The sequence below is a fragment of the Bos taurus genome, chromosome 8 (assembly GCF_002263795.3).
Source record: "Bos taurus isolate L1 Dominette 01449 registration number 42190680 breed Hereford chromosome 8, ARS-UCD2.0, whole genome shotgun sequence".
NCBI lineage: Eukaryota > Metazoa > Chordata > Mammalia > Artiodactyla > Bovidae > Bos > Bos taurus.
In genome coordinates, this window is record NC_037335.1 from 80,391,179 (window position 1) to 80,411,096 (window position 19,918).

Below are 19,918 nucleotides of genomic sequence, written 5' to 3' on the forward strand. Positions count from 1 at the left end.
AATCAAAACCAATTCTCCCACCACCCTCCTCTCCACTGTGAAGTGAAAGTCTCTTAGTTGTGTCCGACGCTTTGTGAACCCATGGACTATACAGTCCATGGAATTCTCCAGCCTAGAATACTGGAGTGGGTATTCTTTCCCTTCTCCAAGGGATCTTCCCAATCCAAGGATCAAACCCAGCTCTCCCACATTACAGGCTGACTCTTTACGAGCTGAGCTACAAGGGAAGCCCCAGAATACTGGAGTAGGTACCCTATCCCTTCTCCAGCAGATCTTTCCAATCTAGGAATCAAACTGGGGTTTCCTGCATTGCAGGCAGATTCTTTATCAACTGAGCTATCAGGGACATTGGCCTGAAACAAAATAAGCTCCCAAAGTCCTGCTTGAAGAACACCCGTACTCTTGCCCCTAATTTTTCTTTCCTTCTTTTCACACTTCACTCTTATTCGGAAAGAAAATCTTGTGTTATTCCTTTTTTAAAGCTTAATTTCAGGAAAGGAACAGAACATTTTCCTCACTGATGTGGAAGCCTAGATATTGATGTGACGTGAAACAGCTAAGGAATGGTAAACTTTGAGTTAAGGAAATATCCCACCTACAGGTCCATAATGCAATGGCCTCGGCAATCAACCTAGGTTAGTCTGTTTTGAGGAAAGTAGGGAAGGCCCTTCTGTGTGCCCCTGAGATCTCTTCCTCCTACACAGATGTGTGTGTGTGTGTGTGTGTGTGTGTGTGTGTAAGACAGAGAGATTAACTGATGATTGATTTCAAAATAAGTTACTCATCAGATTCAGTTCAGTTCAGTCTCTCAGTCATGTCTGACTCTCTGCGACCCCATGAATCTCAGCATGCCAGGCCTCCCTGTCCATCACCAACTCCTGGAGTTCACTCAAACTCATGTCCATCGAGTCAGTGATGCCATCCAGACATCACATCCTCTGTCGTTCCCTTCTCCTCCTGCCCCCAATCCCTCCCAGCAGCAGGGTCTTTTCCAGTGAGTCAACTCTTTGCATGAGGTAGCCAAAGTATCAGAGTTTCAGCTTCAGCATCAGTCCTTCCAATGAACACCCAGGACTGATCTCCTTTAGGATGGACTGGTTGGATCTCCTTGCAGTCCAAGGGACTCTCAAGAGTCTTCTCCAACATCACAGTTCAAAAGCATCAATTCTTCAGTGCTCAGCTTTCTTCACAGTCCAACTCTCACATCCTTATTATAAGATTTCTTTGTTACTCATCAATATACACTTTCAAACCTGTGGGAGGACTGCTTTTCTTTTTTTTTGAAAACCAAAAAATTTGGTTTTTATTCGATACCTTTTCAGGAATATATTTAATTAGGTAACATGTTGTTGCTCACACTGCTTTGAAATTATGCATGGGAGTGTGACTTGCTTTTGTCAGTGAAATAAATGTTCATGGAAACAGCATGTTATCATCACTGAGCTTGACTCTCCAGGCTACTCTTTCCCTGCTGCTACAGTCCTGGAAGAATGTGCTGATATTCAAGTGAAATAAGATTGAAGAAGCCTGGATTGTTCAACCAAATCATGGCAGGCAACTGTCCTGAAGATTTTTCCATACCCATGGAGGATTTTATATGAGGGAGAAATAAAATTTGATTGTGTTAATCTACTGAGATTTGAGGGTTGTCTGTTACTGAAGCAAGGCTTAGCCTCTCCTCAGGGCCATCTAAGCTTATTTGGGAGCTCAGAAATACAGTGCAGGTATACATGTTGTGCATGTATGTGGTGTGGTGTGTGTGTTTGAGAAATAGAATGAGAGAGAAAGAGAATTGATTTATGATGAGAGTTCGATTAGAGAATGAGACAAGTTTTTTTTTCCATTTTAATTGGAGGATAATTACTTTACAATATTGTGGTGGTTTTTGCCATACATTCACATGAATCAGCCATGGGTGTACATGTGTTCCCCATCCTGAACCTCCCTCCCACCTCCCTCCCCATCCCATCCCTCAGGGTCATCCCAGTGCACCAGCCCTGAGCACCCTTGTAGAATGAGACAAGTTTCTTAACTACTTGATTTATGCCAGTTAAGACTTTAGCTGTAGATGGCACAAATGAATATATAAATACATTTAAATAAATACATAGCTTACACCAGTGTTTATTTATACACACTATAAAATGTATTCTTATGTCTTTGTGCTCTGGTATATAGATTGCTTATGGTCACTCAGAATTGTCTTCTAAAATCCACAAGTGATATTTAAAAAAAACTTGAGCTAGGTAGTCCATTAAAAGCCCAAGGTGATACTGCATTTCTGATTACCTACTGAGTCATGGACAGTGTGCTGTACATTCATATCAATGGCATAAGCAAAGGCCAGAGCATGCCCTAGTTTTTTATATTTCCTGAGTTTTCTTGATTGCAGTCTAATCCTTCATGTTGTTCCAACACAGAGTGATTTTTTAAAGCAGAATTTAATTTAATACAAGTCTGAATATCCTCTGGAATGCTAGAAACCAGCATTACTACAGCAACCCTAATGAAAAACACAAGTTCCGTGTACCAATTTGTGGTCAGAGCCAGCATTCCAACCCTGCTCTCCCGTGGCAGCTAGTACTCCGTCCTGCTCCTTTTCCCAGCCCTTTGCTATTCTAGTTAAAGATGTCAGGGGCTGTGGCCCACATGGCATGCTAAACAGTCCACTGCTCACAGCAGGCTCCTCCAGCTCAAGTGCAAAGACTTTGAACTCATAAAACACACCACTACCACCACCACCATCCCCACTCCCTCCACCACCTCCCAGTGGAAGTCTCAGAGGATTTCCCGTTAATGCCCCAGCACACTGAAGCACATTTGTTTTAAAACATCCTACAAGTGCACACAGATCCACTCCCATATATGCAAGAAAAAGAATGAAGCACCTTCCAGAAGAAAACTTGCACAGTTGGGCCAAGGCTGATTCACTCAAATGTTTTATCACCGGTGTGGAATGCCAGTAACAAGGGCAATCATTTGTTTGTGAATTCACGGAAGACTGGACTCGCACACTGGAAAAGGGCTTCCTAATGAATAGCAATGGGGAGACTTGCTGTGTATTAGCATATTTTATCTGCCCTTGTTTTGAAATTAAACAGAGTTGTGGATGAAAAAGGAAGGCACAGACTGCCACTAAGCTGGCTTTTTAGAAAAGTGGCATTTGGAATGAGGTTTAACTATATGGACAAATTCTAAAGTTAACTGTTAGAATCCTCGGGCTTGCCTAAGACATTTTCCCCCTCCTTGAGTGATAACAGAATTTCCTAGTCACTATTATTCTTTCCTAAAGGCTTCTCATTCTTGGATACAATGTCTTTCTGTTTTGTCTGGAGTTGCTTAAAAATAAATCAATGAGAATTCTGAGCTGGAGCAAAGACTCCTCTGCAAAGCTAAATAAAATTTTATTCACTGTCTATTTATTGAACATATACTATGTGCTCAAAGCTATCCTAAGCACCTTGGGGGCAGCATTGAGAATGGAGCATATGTACATAATTTTAAAATCTTCTTGAAGGAATAGTTCATAGGGTTCAGTATCCACCTGAAAGGGAAGGAAATAGATAAGTAGATAGCTAAATACAGATACAGATTCAAATAAATGAATAAAAGGACAAGGTAAAAAGTTAAAGTAGCATGTCATTAAGATCAACAAGTATTCTAGAAGTTCTAAGAAGACAATGGTGAACATGAGTTGGAATAGTCAGAGAAGGTCTCAAGGGTGTTGGAGAGTCTTTGTTTAATTTGGTAAGTTTGGATATAGGCACAAGGGGCAGGTATTCTGAAGCTGGGAAGTGCTAAATTATTAGCCAAATAATTGAGTGTGTAGGCTCTAATTGTCAAAGTATAATTTTCTAAAAGTTAAAGGCAAGACTGTCATAAAAATATATAATATACACCTTCCAAGTTTCACTTATTAATGAGGGAATCAGTAGTATAATAAAGTTGACAACAGAATAAAGGAGAAATCAAAGGATATACTATTAATGAGACAGAATACTGAAATAAAGTTGCTAAGTTAAAAACAAAACTGGTTAATGCTCTCAAATCAGATCAGTCGCTCAGTTGTGTCCGACTCTTTGCGACCCCATGAATCGCAGCACGCCAGGCCTCCCTGTCCATCACCAACTCCTGGAGTTCACTGACACTAACGTTCATCGAGTCAGTGATGCCATCCAGCCATCTCATCCTCTCTCGTTCCCTTCTCCTTCTGTCCCCAATCCTTCCCAGCATCAGAGTCTTTTCCAATGAGTCAACTCTTCGCATGAGGTGGCCAAAGGACTGGAGTTTCAGCTTTAGCATCATTCCTTCCAAAGAAATCCCAGGGCTGATCTCCTTCAGAATGGACTGGTTGGATCTCCTTGCAGTCCAAGGGACTCTCAAGAGTCTTCTCCAACACCACAGTTCAAAAGCATCAATTCTTCGGCGCTCAGCCTTCTTCACAGTCCAACTCTCACATCCATACATGACCACAGGAAAAACCATAGCCTTGACTAGACGGACCTTTGTTGGCAAAGTAATGTCTCTGCTTTTCAATATGCTATCTAGGTTGGTCATAACTTTCCTTCCAAGGAGTAAGCATCTTTTAATTTCATGGCTGCAGTCACCATCTGCAGTGATTTTGGAGCCCAAAAAAATAAAGTCTGACACTGTTTCCACTGTTTCCCCATCTATTTGCCATGAAGTGATGGGACTGGATGCCATGATCTTCGTTTTCTGAATGTTGAGCTTTAAGCCAACTTTTTCACTCTCCACTTTCACTTTCATCAAGAGGCTTTTGAGTTCCTCTTCACTTTCTGCCATAAGGGTGATGTCATCCGCATATCTGAGGTTATTGATATTTCTCTTGGCAATCTTGATTCCAACTTGTGTTTCTCCCAGTCCAGCGTTTCTCATGATGTACTCTGCATAGAAGTTAAATAAGCAGGGTGACAATATACAGCCTTGACGTACCCCATTTCTTATTTGGAACCAGTCTGTTGTTCCATGTCCAGTTCTAACTGTTGCTTCCTGACCTGCATACAAATTTCTCAAGAGGCAGATCAGGTGGTCTGGTATTCCCATCTCTTTCAGAATTTTCCACAGTTTATTGTGATCCACACAGTCAAAGGCTTTGGCATAGTACATAAAGCAGAAATAGATGTTTTTCTGGAACTCTCTTGCTTTTTCCATGATCCAGCGGATGTTGGCAATTTGATCTCTGGCTCCTCTGCCTTTTTTAAAACCAGCTTGAACATTAGGAAGTTCACGGTTCACATATTGCTGACCTGGCTTGCAGAATTTTGAGCACTACTTTACCAGTGTGTGAGATGAGTGCAATTGTGTGGTAGTTTGAGCATTCTTTGGCATTGCCTTTCTTTGGGATTGGAGTGAAAACTGACCTTTTCCAGGCCTGTGGCCACTGCTGAGTTTTCCAAATTTGTTGGCATATTGAGTGCAGCACTTTCACAGCATCATCTTTCAGGATTTCAAATAGCTCAACTGGAATTCCATCACCTCCACTAGTTTTGTTCGTAGTGATGCTTTCTAAGGCCCACTTGACTTCACATTCCAGGATGTCTGGCTCTAGGTCAGTGATTACACCATCGTGATTATCTGGGTTGTGAAGATCTTTTTGTACAGTTCTTCTGTGTATTCTTGCCATCTCTTCTTAATATCTTCTGCTTCTGTTAGGCCCATACCATTTCTGCCCTTTATCGAGCCCATCTTTGCATGAAATGTTCTTTGGTATCTCTGATTTTCTTGAAGAGATCCCTACTCTTTCCCATTCTGTTGTTTTCTTCTATTTCTTTGCATTGATTGCTGAAGAAGGCTTTCTTATCTCTTCTTGCTATTCTTTGGAACTCTGCATTCAGATGCTTATATCTTTCCTTTTCTCCTTTTCTTCTCACTTCTCTTCTTTTCACAGCTATTTGTAAGGCCTCCCCAGACAGCCATTTTGCTTTTTTGCATTTCTTTTCTATGGGAATGGTCTTGATCCCTGTCTCCTGTACAATGTCACGAACCTCATTCCATAGTTCATCAGGGACTCTATCAGATCTAGGCCCTTAAATCTATTTCTCACTTCCACTGTATAATCATAAGGGATTTGATTTAGGTCATACCTGAATGGTCTAGTGGTTTTCCCTACTTTCTTCAATTTAAGTCTGAATTTGGCAATAAGGAGTTCATGTTCTGAGCCACAGTCAGCTCCTGGTCTTGTTTTTGCTGACTGTATAGAGCTTCTCCATCTTTGGCTGCAAAGAATATAATCAATCTGATTTCGGTGTTGATCATCTGGTGATGTCCATGTATAGAGTCTTCTCTTGTGTTGTTGGAAGAGGGTGTTTGTTATGACCAGTGCATTCTCTTGGCAAAACTCTATTAGTCTTTGCCCTGCTTCATTCCGTATTCCAAGGCCAAATTTGCCTGTTACTCCAGGTGTTTCTTGACTTCCTCCTTTTGCATTCCAGTCCCCTATAATGAAAAGGACATCTTTTTTGGGTGTTAGTTCTAAAAGGTCCTGTAGGTCTTCATAGAAGTGTTCAACTTCAGCTTCTTCAGCGTTACTGGTTGGGGCATAGACTTGGATTACTGTGATATTGAATGGTTTGCCTTGGAAATGAACAGAAATCATTCTGTCGTTTTTGAGATTGCATCCAAGTACTGCATTTCGGACTCTTTTGTTGACTATCATGGCCACTCCATTTCTTCTGAGGGATTCCTGCCCGCAATAGTAGATATAAATCTGTAAATTTGGGCCTCCCTTTTCCACTGGACAAAGATCTACGCAAAAATCATTTGTATAATTTAAAGTAACTTCAGCACGTGGGTCCTAATAAATTTTTCAGTTCAGTTCAGTTCAGTCACTCAGTCGTGTCCGACTCTTTGGGTCCCCATGAATCGCAGCACGCCAGGCCTCCCTGTCCATCACCAACTCCCGGAGTTCACTCAGACTCACGTCCATTGAGTCGGTGATGCCATCCAGCCATCTCATCCTCTGTCGTCCCCTTCTCCTTCTGTCCCCAATCCCTCCCAGCATCAGAGTCTTTTCCAATGAATCAACTCTTTGCATGAGGTGGCCAAAGGACTGGAGTTTCAGCTTTAGCATCATTCCTTCCAAAGAAATCCCAGGGCTGATCTCCTTCAGAATGGACTGGTTGGATCTCCTTGCAGTCCAAGGGACTCTCAAGAGTCTTCTCCAACACCACAGTTCAAAAGCATCAATTCTTCGGTGCTCAGCCTTCTTCACAGTTCAACTTTCACATCCATACATGACCACAGGAAAAACCATAGCCTTGACTAGAAGAACCTTTGTTGGCAAAGTAATGTCTCTGCTTTTGAATATGCTATCTAGATTGGTCATAACTTTCCTTCCAAGGAGTAAGCATCTTTTAATTTCATGGCTGCAGTCACCATCTGCAGTGATTTTGGAGCCCCCAAAAATAAAGTCTGACACTGTTTCCACTGTTTCCCCATCTATTTCCCATGAAGTGGTAGGACTGGATGCCATGATCTTCGTTTTCTGAAAGTTGAGCTTGAAGCCAACTTTTTCACTCTCCACTTTCACTTTCATCAAGAGGCTTTTTTAGTTTCTCTTCACTTTCTGCCATAAGGGTGATGTCATCTGCATATATGAGGTTATTGATATTTCTCTTGGCAATCTTGATTCCAGCTTGTGTTTCTTCCAGCCCGGCGTTTCTCATGATGTACTCTGCATAGAAGTTAAATAAGCAGGGTGATAATATACAGCCTTGACGTACTCCTTTTCCTATTTGGAACCAGTCTGTTGTTCCATGTCCATTTCTAACTATTGCTTCCTGACCTGAATACAGATTTCTCAAGAGGCAGATCAGGTGGTCTGGTATTCCCATCTCTTTCAGAATTTTCCATAGTTTATTGTGATCTACACAGTCAAAGGCTTTGGCATAATCAATAAAGCAGAAATAGATGTTTTTTTGGAACTCTCTTGCTTTTTCCATGATCCAGCAGATGTTGGCAATTTGATCTCTGGTTCCTCTGCCTTTTCTAAAACCAGCTTGAACATCAGGAAGTTCACGGTTCACGTATTGCTGAGGCCTGGCCTGAAGAATTTTGAGCATTATTTTACTAGCGTGTGAGATGAGTGCCATTGTGTGGTAGTTTGAGCATTCTTTGGCATTGCCTATCTTTGGGATTGGAATGAAAACTGACCTTTTCCAGGCCTGTGGCCACTGCTGAGTTTTCCAAATTTGTTGGCATATTGAGTGCAGCACTTTCACAGCATCATCTTTCAGGATTTGAAATAGCTCAACTGGAATTCCATCACCTCCACTAGCTTTGTTCATAGTGATGCTTTCTAAGGCCCACTTGACTTCACATTCCAGGATGTCTGGCTCTAGGTCAGTGATCACACCATCGTGATTATCTGGGTCATGAAGATCTTTTTTGTACAGTTCTTCTGTGTATTCTTGCCACCTCTTCTTAATATCTTCTGCTTCTGTTAGGTCCATGCCATTTCTGTCCTTTATCAAGCCCATCTTTGCATGAAATGTTTCCTTGGTATCTCTAATTTTCTTGAAGAGATAAATTTTTAACTATAAGTTAAACAAAGGTACATTACCCTAAAGAATCAGATACTCTCTGTCGAAGCCTGTTAGACAGTAATCCAACATGGCACTGAAAGGATCTCCAAGTGCTGTTTTTTTCTCAACAGTATTCAGGCAGAAAGGAGTTCTCATCTTACTTTATCTTTTGCTGACTATATAATGTGGTCACGTGCCTTATCTTCTGGTTCCTTGGTTTCTGTATTTGTAAAATGTAGATAATAATAATTTTTAGCACACAGAGCTGCAGTAGAGATCAAATAAGTTAATATATAATGCTTTTGCAAAATACTTTGTATATAGGAAGGGCTCACGATGTGTTACCTACTGCACGTAGAGAAGGGTCTTGAGCAAAACCCCAGACAAGAACGAGCACATTAAGGGAGCACTGAATAGTCCAGTTGGAGGGGACAATTTATTTTGGGAAAAAGAGAAAGATAAATTGAGTAAAGAGGTTTTTGGTCAGACTAGAGGAAATTAAAATTTAAAAATATTTTAAAGAGGAAAGACAGAAACACACAGTTTTAAGAAACTTGGATTCTATCCTAAAGTCAGTTGAAAGGTACCAGTAGGTTTTTGTTTTTGTTTTTTAGCTGCAGAATGACATAGTAAATGCAGATCCTGGGTGAAATTCGCCCAGCTCCTCATAGAGCAACCTGAACAGAATGGGTGTACATGGTTAGAGAAGACTTGGAAAGTGGAAAAGGGTTGAGGAGCCAAAGTAGAATCACACATGACCAGATTATAAAACTAAAAGATTGTAGAAAGAGTGTTACCTTTGGTATAAATAAGGAACTTAAGAAAAGGAGACATTGTGAAGTGAAGGTGAGGAATTACATCTTGCAACAGTAGATGCAAATACTGTAGGTTGTTTTAGAGAATAAGCGACATATATGTAGACAGTGGGAGACCGGAGTTTGGGTGAAAAATCAATTGTGGAGGTACAGAGTTAGAAGTTACCCACACACATGTGATAGCAAAAGCCATGAAAATCAATGGACTACCTACGTTAGCCCTGGAAAAAAGCAGAGGAACAAGAATCATATGTGTGTTCTCTCTTCTTCTTTTTTCCAAAAGTTAACTTGGAAACCATGAAAATTTTACCCCTTCTTTGTGTCCCTGGATGTGATCCAGTGTCTTCTAGTTTATAGTTTATGGAAACTTGAATAGAATTTGTATCCTACTATTGTGTGAAAATTGTGTAAATCTTAATTATGTTGGACTGGTTCATAATACTTTTCAGGACTACTATATCCTACTACTTTTATGCATATTCATTCTATTAATTTTTGAGAATTTGATACTGAAACTCCAGCTAAAAAGCTTAATTTATCTACTTAAAAGTCATTGTAATATACAGTGGAACTATATGAACTTTGTTCTGTATTTTCTGAGTCTCCTCTAGATGTTATCATACTTCTGTAATTTAAAAATTAAAAAAGAAAGAGAAAAGAAACAGTATTAAAGTAAAAAAAAAAAAAAACCCACAAAAGTCAACTGTTTTCCAAAGGACAAAATCAGTGGGTTATTGATGAGAGAGGAGGGACAGTTTAGTGGCACTTTGGAATGCAAGGCAGAGGGTTGATTTAGGGGAAAGGAGGTCAGTTCTGCTGAACACCCCTCATGAAGGGGATGGCTGACAGCATTTGGTTGACTTCCCCCATTAAACATTAAAACTTTGGGAATGGTGATACATTAGCTTAAATTCACCCTATGGTATAAATCATCAATATGAAAGTGATTCCCAATGGAAGGGTTTGCTAGGAGGATAGAAATATTAAAGCAGGGGGGAAATTTAAGTTAAGGAGTTCGGAGTAGGCATTCCTTAGGCTTGGACTGCTCCCAAGGCAGCCCTGAGACAAGCATTTGAGTACAAGCAACTTAATTGGGAGGCAGTTCTGGAAAGAACCGGGAGAGGAGTGGACAGTGGGCCAGGGAAGAGAAGAAAGCCAGTGCAGGGTGAATTCATGAGCAAGGTCACGCTGAGGGCAACCAGTGCTCCCAGGGCTGCTAGGAAGCAACAAGGAGCTATGAAGAACAGGTTTGGGCTTACCCACTTGAGGGGTGAGTGGCTCGAGTACTTATCCCCTGAGTCCAGGCTGTTTGTGGAGGGTTTAACACCTCAGTACTTCTGGTCATCCAGTGCCTACAGTCAGAAACAGCCATCTGGAGAGAGAGAGAGAGAGAGAGCAAGAGCACATGGCCCACAGGAAGCAGCCTTTGTGTTCCTGAGATCAGCAAGAACTGAGGAGATATGGTGGCCCCCCGCCCAGGGACCTGGGAGTCAAGGACTGGAGCCAGACTGCCTGCATGCAAATCTGGTTGAATGTGCTGCTTTTGAAAGCAACTCTGGGCAGGGCTATTGAAAGAGCTCTGACTATTCCAGTTCCACTTGCTTCAAGTTTCCTAAGAGGGACCTCGAAAATCTAAAAAAAATCCAACCAATCTGTTGGGTGTCTAATAGAATTATTAGCAACCATGTGCTGGTCACTCACTATGTGCTAGCCTTTCTATATGGGTCAGGACAGGGTTTTCTGTCCCTTGCCCCACAATCTGCTCTGTCCTCCTCATCCTCCCTGGGTTGGGGGAGGGCAGATCTTTGTTACCCTGGAGTTCACAGGTTAGTTAGCATAACTCCTGCAAGTTCTTCTATTAAGACCATTAATAGAAAATGTTGCACTCTACTCCAAAATCCTATGGCTCCACAGGTACTTTTTCAAGATAAAGCCAAGAATCGTTGCCATCACTTAGAGAACACTGCAATGTTACCATCAGGCAATGACACTCACATTGAATCCAGGAGACGCTGTACCACATGGCGTTTCTTTTCCTATCACGCGGGTCCATGAATCCTTTACCTTCCTCCTCCCTCGTACCCCTCCACCATCAGTCTTTTACCTTTCTGTTTTCATGATTCTGGCTCAATTCTGGTGGCACTTAGCAAAGGTGGCTATATTTCTTCCCCAGAACATCCAGATCCTTTTAGGACCCTCTCCTTATGACCCACATTCTTGAGATTCTAGGGAAATAATAACTCTTTGGCTTTATTAACTAAAGTGAATGGCAGCATACTTCATTTGATTCTTTAAACATTGCCCACACCTTTACAGAGGGACCTTTTATTAGCCTGTCTTCAAGTTACCTAATTCTCTTGCTTCCTGCAGAACTCCAACTGGTAGAGCCCCCCAAGACACTGTGGGCAGTTCAGTGACAGGAGCCTGCCTTATACTTCTGAATCTGTCCTTGCTAAGATACAAGCTCAGATGTTAGTAGAGCTTAAAACTCTGAGTTTCAGAGTAGACCCTGTCAAAGAAGAATGATTGTGCCTGGAGAAAAAAAACTTTCATAGAGGATATTGTGACTTCAGTCCTTTTTCTCAACACATATTGAGAGCCCCTATGTGCCAGGCACTGTTCTAGGTGCTAGGAATATAGTGCAGCCAAACAAAGTTGCTGCCTCATGAAGTTCTATTCTAATGGAAGGAGTGAGTAACTGACACACACACACAGGAAAAAGGCAAGTGCAAATAATGAAAGTTAACATTTTTAAAGTACTGAAGATGGAGGAGCACAATTTTGGGTTCGATAGCTAACAAATACACTTAAGAATTAATATCTAGGTTGATTGGGCATCTTCCTTAGCACAATCAGGACAGCCACTTGACACCTCTTAAAGTTATTGAGAGTAATTTTGAAGGAGACTGTAGCAATGCACGGACAGGAAGGAACAATGACTCATTGAATTCTTGATATTAATGTTAAAGGGACTTATAATCCACCCTCCAAAGTTAATTTACACACCTCTCACCCTCATCATGTGATGTTTCTAGTAGTTCAAGAAAAACTTATTAACTGAACTGTTGCTACAATTCTTTCTACTCTTAGGGAGATTGTGACCCTCGTCAAAATGGTGTGAATAAGCTATTACTTTCTTTCTGCAAACAGAATGGAAATTACTCTGGGCCGTGGGTGTGTGGGGTTTTTCTTAGAATGGAATGGTGAGGGTGAGTACTAATGTGTTAATCAACCACTGCTTGCTGGAAAGGCTTTTTGTCAATGAGCTCTGAGAGAAGCAGAATATAGTCACGGGAAGTTCCGGGATGGGGTCTACTTTACGGGAATTGGAGTCAAATCCAAACATTTTGTGGTTCCGCAGTGTAAACTTCTACTCAAACCTTTGGACATCTATCCATCACTGGTCCCGCCTGGAGCCACTGTGACTTTCACATGAAATCCACTGCAAGCTACTAATTATCGTCTTCATAAAAACCACAGGGCAGGCAGTAGCTGAATTCCAAAAATGTGTTTTCTGCTCTCAAGGAATAATAGTGATGAGAGAAAACTTGTAGATGGCTAGTGTCCTTATCCATGAGTGTTTCCCCAAACATCAACTTAATTCCAAGACTCTTTTTTCTTTCTTTTAATCCCATAGCTACGAGTTTCTCTCATCCCTCATAGCTATTACTGCCTCCCCTAATAGCACTTTGATTGTAACTATGCAGGAGATTGGTTTCTAGAGCAAGATAGCTTCAGGCCTTTGAGAGGTTATCTCAGTTGACTGTGAAATGGATGAAACCATTTGTCATGATCCTTGTCAAAGTGTTAAAGCAGTTACATATATCTAATGTGCTTGACTTCTAAGGAGCATGTTGTTTGCCTAATGTAATAACGGAAGCTTGGTAACATAAGGACTTTTCAACTAAATGATATGTGAAAGACAGTGGGTCTCAGACTTTGGGTCTCACCACTTCACACTCCTAAAATTATTAAGACTCCCAAAGTGCTTTTGTTTATCTGGGTAATAATATCTGTTGATAATTACTATGTCAGAAATTAAAACAGAATTTTTTGTTTTAATTTACTTAAAAATAGCAGTGAAACCTTATCCTTTTATATAAAAATCACACTTTATGAACAATAAGTATATTTTCCAAAACTAAAAAAAGTTAGTGATAATGTGGCATCATTTACTGGTTTTGTGAATCTCTTTAATTCCATATCTGGCTTCATAGAAGATAGCTGGGTTCTGTTTCTGTTTTCAGTCTGTTGTCATATCATATGCTGTGCAGCTGCTGGAAAGCTCTTCTGTACACTTGTGAGAGAACAAGAAGGAAGACAAATAATGCTTGACCATTCTGATAGAAATGGTTTTGATCTAGTCTCTGGGACTCTCTGAGCTCCTGGAAGACACTTTGAGAACTGTTGTCAGAAGAGAAAGGTGCCATTCTTTGCCAGTTGATGAAACAGGGGCAGCTTGAGGAAGGAGTGTAGTGCGCAGGATCTCAAGATGAACTCACTGCTAATCCCAAGAAAGTGACATGAGATTTGAGGAGTGGCAAGAAAAATTGGGTTCACTTCCGCTTCAACATTGAATCCTTTGGATCTACAAAGACAGATTTCAAATATTGGAGCTCGGTGGGAACTTAAGATCACATGAAAAAATCTTTCATTGTAAAGAAATGAAATATGTTGACTCAATGACTAGATATTGGCAAACTCCAGCCAACAGCTGGGGTGTAGCCTGAGCACAAAATGATGGGTACTCAGAAGCAACAGGAGGCATGGAGGGTGTCCCCCATTCCCCACATGACTTCCCTTTTTGTTTATTGCTGAATTGTTCTCTCTCCAATAGCACTGGGCTCCATCCAGTGAATATATGTTCTGCTAGCCACTTAACAAACTCAAGCTGTGGTTTTGGGCTGATAAATAATTATGTTAATTAACAGGTTGGAGGAAAAATATGATGTTATTCCTGTGGAATGCTCTGAGAAGCTGGAAACACTTAACTGCAAAAACTACATGTGGTGAAGTAACCAATAATTTGCTTAAAAAACCCACATCTGGTTTGCTGGCTCAAAGCAGGGGTTAATAGTCGTTCGAGGGCAGCCAGTGGTGAAGAGGGGTCCCAGGATAAACAGCCAAACCTTCACGGCAGGAAATATGCTTGTTCTGAAGCAAAAGCATTTATGTTGGCTTCTAACCAAGATGAAAAGTGAAAGGAATTGCTTGGTTTGCCTCTTGCTTTCTTTTCTTTACAACATACAGCTCAAGAATGTCTTTCTCATATTTGTACACTTGGAAATGGGAAAGAGTTAGGAAATAGTCAAGTGAGAAAAAAAAAAAAAATATATATATATATATATATATTCTCCAAATTCCTAAAAGGATGCAGCAAAGACATCACAGCACTGAAGAACAGAAAAGTGAGTTTGAATTGTACGCATCACTATTATCATAATAGATATAATGATTTGATAAATATTTACTGAACATCTACCTTGCACAAGGCACAAATATGAGTGTTATAACTAATACACAGATAATATGTGGTCCTAGATCTCAAGGGGGGACGAGCTCAGTAGAGAGACTAAAACAAATATACAATATATGTATAAAACAAATCCCAGTGTGATAGGAGTCATTAAAGAGAGAGAAAGAAAGTGCTTCAGGAAGTTCAGAAGGAGGACACCTCATCTAAGATTGGACGAGTCTGTGAAGCTTTCCTGTCAACAGTGGTATTTCAGCTGAGGCATAAAAGACAACAAGGATTCCTGCAGATGGAAATGAAGGCAGAATTGTATTGGGAGGGAGAGTATTAGCATATTCATAGTACCTACAGATGGAGGTAGAAAATTAGAAGATGGTAAGTAAACTTGTTTGACTAGAATGTAGGAAAGATGAAAAGAGTTTGGGGAAGTTAAGCAGAGAAAAGCCAAAATTGGAGGGTTTGGAACTGGAATACTGATCTGGCATAGCACTGTGTATGACAAAGTGGAATCGAGCAAATCTGAGGACCAAGATGGGGCTCAGGAAGATAGTCTCATGATGAAATCATTACAGAGGTGCTATGGTTGATGACCACAGATATGTATGTGGCATGATGACATGGGATATGAGTGCCAAGGTAGCTGGACAGTTGAAGGTGTTTTCCTAGGCTCCATCTGCAGAGACTAAGGGAAAGTGCTTAAATTTCTGAGCTGCCAAATAGACATTCTAGCCAGTGGTCAAAAGTTGGATATGGAATCCAGACAAAACTATAATTCAAAAAGACACATGTACCCTTATATTCATAGCAACACTATTCACAGCAGCCAAGACATGAAAACAACCTAAATGCTCATCAACAGATAAATGGATTAAAAAGATGTGGTACATGTGGATGATGGAATCCTACTCAGCCACAAACTAAGAAGGAAATGATGCCACTTGCAACGACATGGATAGACCTAGAGACTGTCATATTAAGTGAAGTAAGTCAGAAGGAGAAAAACAAATACCTTATGATATCACTTATATATGGAATCTAAAATATGACATGAAAGAACTTATCTATGAAACAAAAACAGACTCACAGACATAGAGAACAGACTTGTGGTTGCTAAGGAGATGGTGGGGTTGAGGAGGGGTGGAGTGAAAGTTCGGGACTAGCAGATGCAGTTAGCAGATGCAAACTAGTACATATGGGATGAATAAACAACAAGGTCCTACCGTATAGCACAGGGAAGTCTAGTCAATATCATGTGATAAACCATAAAGGAAAAGAATATAAAAAAGGATGCATGTATATATATAATTGAATCACTTTGTTGTACAGCAGAAATTAACACCATATTGTAAATCAACTATACTTCAATAAGCATTCTTTTTTAATTGGGATATAAAGGCCAAAACCATGAAGGGAGGGAGTACAGTCAGAGGTCAAGATAAGGAAGAGCAGTCATTACCAGGAAGGAATGAGAAGCAGTGACCTTGGGTCCACTGTTACCTTCTTCCAGTTCCCCCCACACTGCACGTGAATCTGAGCTACACAGATTTGACTCTGGCACTGCCCACGATGTGTCTGCTAATGGTATTCCAGTGGCTTCCCATCACTCTTAGGATAGTACCAAATCTCAACGGCCTACACATCTCCACAAGTTCTGGTCCTCTCCTGCCTCTGAAGCACTACCTTCTTCCACCCTCTGTACTTCAGCCCCTGTGGCCTTCTTTTCATTCCTGGGCCAGCTAGGCTCCTTCCCTCCTCAGGGCCTTGACTGTGCCTGAGAACATTTTCTTTCATCCTTTTGCCTGGTTACCCTCTATACATCATATACAATTCAGTGGTCACTCCTCAGGACCACTTTATACTTCTCTATCTTATGACGCTTTATACTTTATAACACCTTTTGACCCGTTATACTTCTCTGACTAGGAGTATCAAATGCTCCCACTAAATCCTCTCTTAGCACCTTATGTTTTCCCTTTCCAGACCTTATCACAGTTGCAGCTGTACATCTTTCTGTAAAATTATTTGATTCATACTGACTCTACCAAGAAGCTATAAGTTCCTAAGGACAGAGTTACCACTGATTCTTTATTCTCAGAACAGTTCCTGGTCCTTGCTGCTGCTGCTGCTAAGTCACTTCAGTCGTGTCCGACTCTGTGCGACCCCATAGACGGAAGCCCACCAGGCTCCCCCGTCCCTGGGATTCTCCAGGCAAGAACACTGGAGTGGGTTGCCATTTCCTTCTCCAATGCATGAAAGTGAAAAGTGAAAGTGAAGTCGCTCAGTCGTGTCTGACTCTTAGCGACCCCATGGACTGCAACCTACCAGGCTCCTCCGTCCATGGGATTTTCCAGACAAGAGTACTGGAGTGGGGTGCCATTGCCTTCTCCTCCTGGTCCTTAGAAGTCTCTAAATGCATAGCTGTTGAGTGAATGAATGTTAAAGGAGGATACAAAAATGCTTTCACCTGCATTATCTCATTTGATCTCCATAATATACCTACAAGGTAGATATGGTAACCCAAATTTTACAAACAGATAAACTTTACAATACACATCTTGCTGAGCACTAAACAGAAGTTAATGGCAGGCTTTGGAAACACACAACTCCCATATGAACCAGCAATTCTATTCTTTGTTATATACTCAAGAGAAATGAAAATATATACCACACAAAAGCTTGTATATAAATGTTTATAGAAGCATCATTCATAATAGGTAAAACCTGGAAACAATCCAAATGTCCATCAACTGATGGATGTATAAACTAAACAGGGTACATCCATACAAAGAAAAGTTGTTCATCAATTAAAAAGAAGGAAATTTTTTTTAAAAAAAGAAGTTAACAGGAGCGTTGTGGCTCTGACTCTTTTCACTATGTCACAGATGTTCCTCAGGAGCAGAATCCAGGCCACGAATATCAAAGAGAGAGGTGATGACAAGTATCAAACGCCATAGAGGGGCAAAAGAGGATGGAGATAGGGTCACTTCACTGATTTGAAATGCCAGGAATGGCCTTTTAGAAAATAGTATCAGAAAAGAAATGGGGACAGGAATCAGACTATGAGTATCTTTAAGTATAGTGGATTAAGGAAAGCTTTGGGGGTGAGGCAAGATGTGGCAAGACGATTACAAAAAGTCTTGCAGTTTGTCCAGATTGACGCTAAGAAAAATTATTTGGAAATTGAGATTATAAGGAATTTAAGGTAGAATCCTCCCTGGGACAAGTAAAAAGTCAAAGCAAAACCATGCTTCATAAACAAGGAAACTGGAACTCTATTCCAAAATAATACATGAAAAATGAAAATGGCAAAATTGTAGTAATTAAAAGAGTAATTTAAAAAAGAAAATTCCCTGTTGGTCCAGTGGTTAGGATTCCAGGCTTTCACTGCCAGGGCCCACACTGTTCAACCCCTCACCATGGAACTAGGGTTCTACAAGCCATGCAGCCAGGATGAAAGAGAGAGAGAGAAGTTATAATTAGAGGTACCATAGTCACTCATCAAGCTGGGACTTTAAAAAAAAAATAATGATGCTTGATGTTATATTATTGTTTACCTTCTGGATATTTAATGGCCAAACAAGCCTTACAGAGTATAAGGACCACCGTCCAGAGAGTTTAATAGTCCTCGTGATGGTGGCTGAATATGATGAGTGTTCCAAAGGAGGAAAATAATATCAATTCTCTCTTATTTGACAGATGCTTCTGAGGAAATGAGTGTGAAAAACCATCTGCTGTGCAAAACGCTGTTACAGAATGCGGGAGGAGAATGGATGACATGCTTTCTGGGTGGCAAAAAGGCTGATTCATTTTAAAAGTACAAGAAACATATAAAGATATGTGGTCTGTACAAATAGTAGTCCCAGATGCCACATGAAAATAAACCAGTGGAAACTTCTAATTTAAAAAATTAAATTAGAATAGTTATAATTCACTGATAGAAACTTTTGATATTCCAATCAAACTACCTGTAAGGATATAGCCAATGAAAGAAGAACCATCTCACATTAAAACTGGTTCAATTTCAATTCAATTCAGTCACTCAGTCATGTCCGACTCTTTGCGACCCCATGAACCGCAGCATGCCAGGCCTCCCTGTCCATCACCAACTCCTGGAGTCCTCCCAAACCCAAGTCCATCAAGTCGGTGATGCCATCCAACCATCTCATCCTCTGTCATCCCCTTCTCCTTCTGCCTCGATCTTTCCCAGCATCAGGGTCTTTTCCAATGAGTCAGCTTTTGGCATCAGGTGGTCAAAGTATTGGAGTTTCAGCTTCAACATCAGGCCTTCCAATGAACACCCAGGAGTGATTTCCTTTAGGATGGACTGGTTGGATCTCCTTGCAGTCCAAGGGACTCTCAAGAGTCTTCTCCAACACCACAGTTCAAAAGCATCAATTTTTTGGCACTCAGCTTTCTTCACAGTCCAACTTTCACATCCATACATGACCACTGGAAAAACCATAGCCTTGACTAGACAAGCCTTTGTTGACAAAGTAATGTCTCTGCTTTTTAATATGCTGTCTAGGTTGGTGATAACTTTCCTTAAAACTGATACTAGAGGCCAACCTACCAGTAGAATTAGAGTTTTCCACTACTTTCACTCCACATTGTGGGCTAATGTGTGACTCTTGACCACCTGAAACTCACTACCCTGTCACCTGAAAGGAGAGCCCAAGACTCAGTGTGTCCCCTCTGTCACCCTTCAGCTGAAAGATGAGAGTGTCAAGCAATTTGAAATGCTCTATTATGGGAGCATCATTTTTTTAAGATCTGCCTTTGTCATCAATAAAAGTGCAGTGGCTACCCCCAAAGCAGGCTCTCAGAAAGGCAGCTGCAATACAGTGCATCCAGGAAGCTGTAGGCCTACTAAGTAAAATACCATGGGAATAGGCTAGTAGCAGGGCTTGCCTTTGTTTCATTGTGTATATGGGTGTTTCCACTTTTCAGAAGAGCAGACAGAGGGAGGGAAAGAAGACCTCTCCTCAGTCCAGCAGAATTTATTAGATGGAGCCTACAGGTGAGAGATATTCTCCTAACCTATTAGGGGACAAAGAACAGAGACTGTGCAAGTCAGCACCTCCACCTCC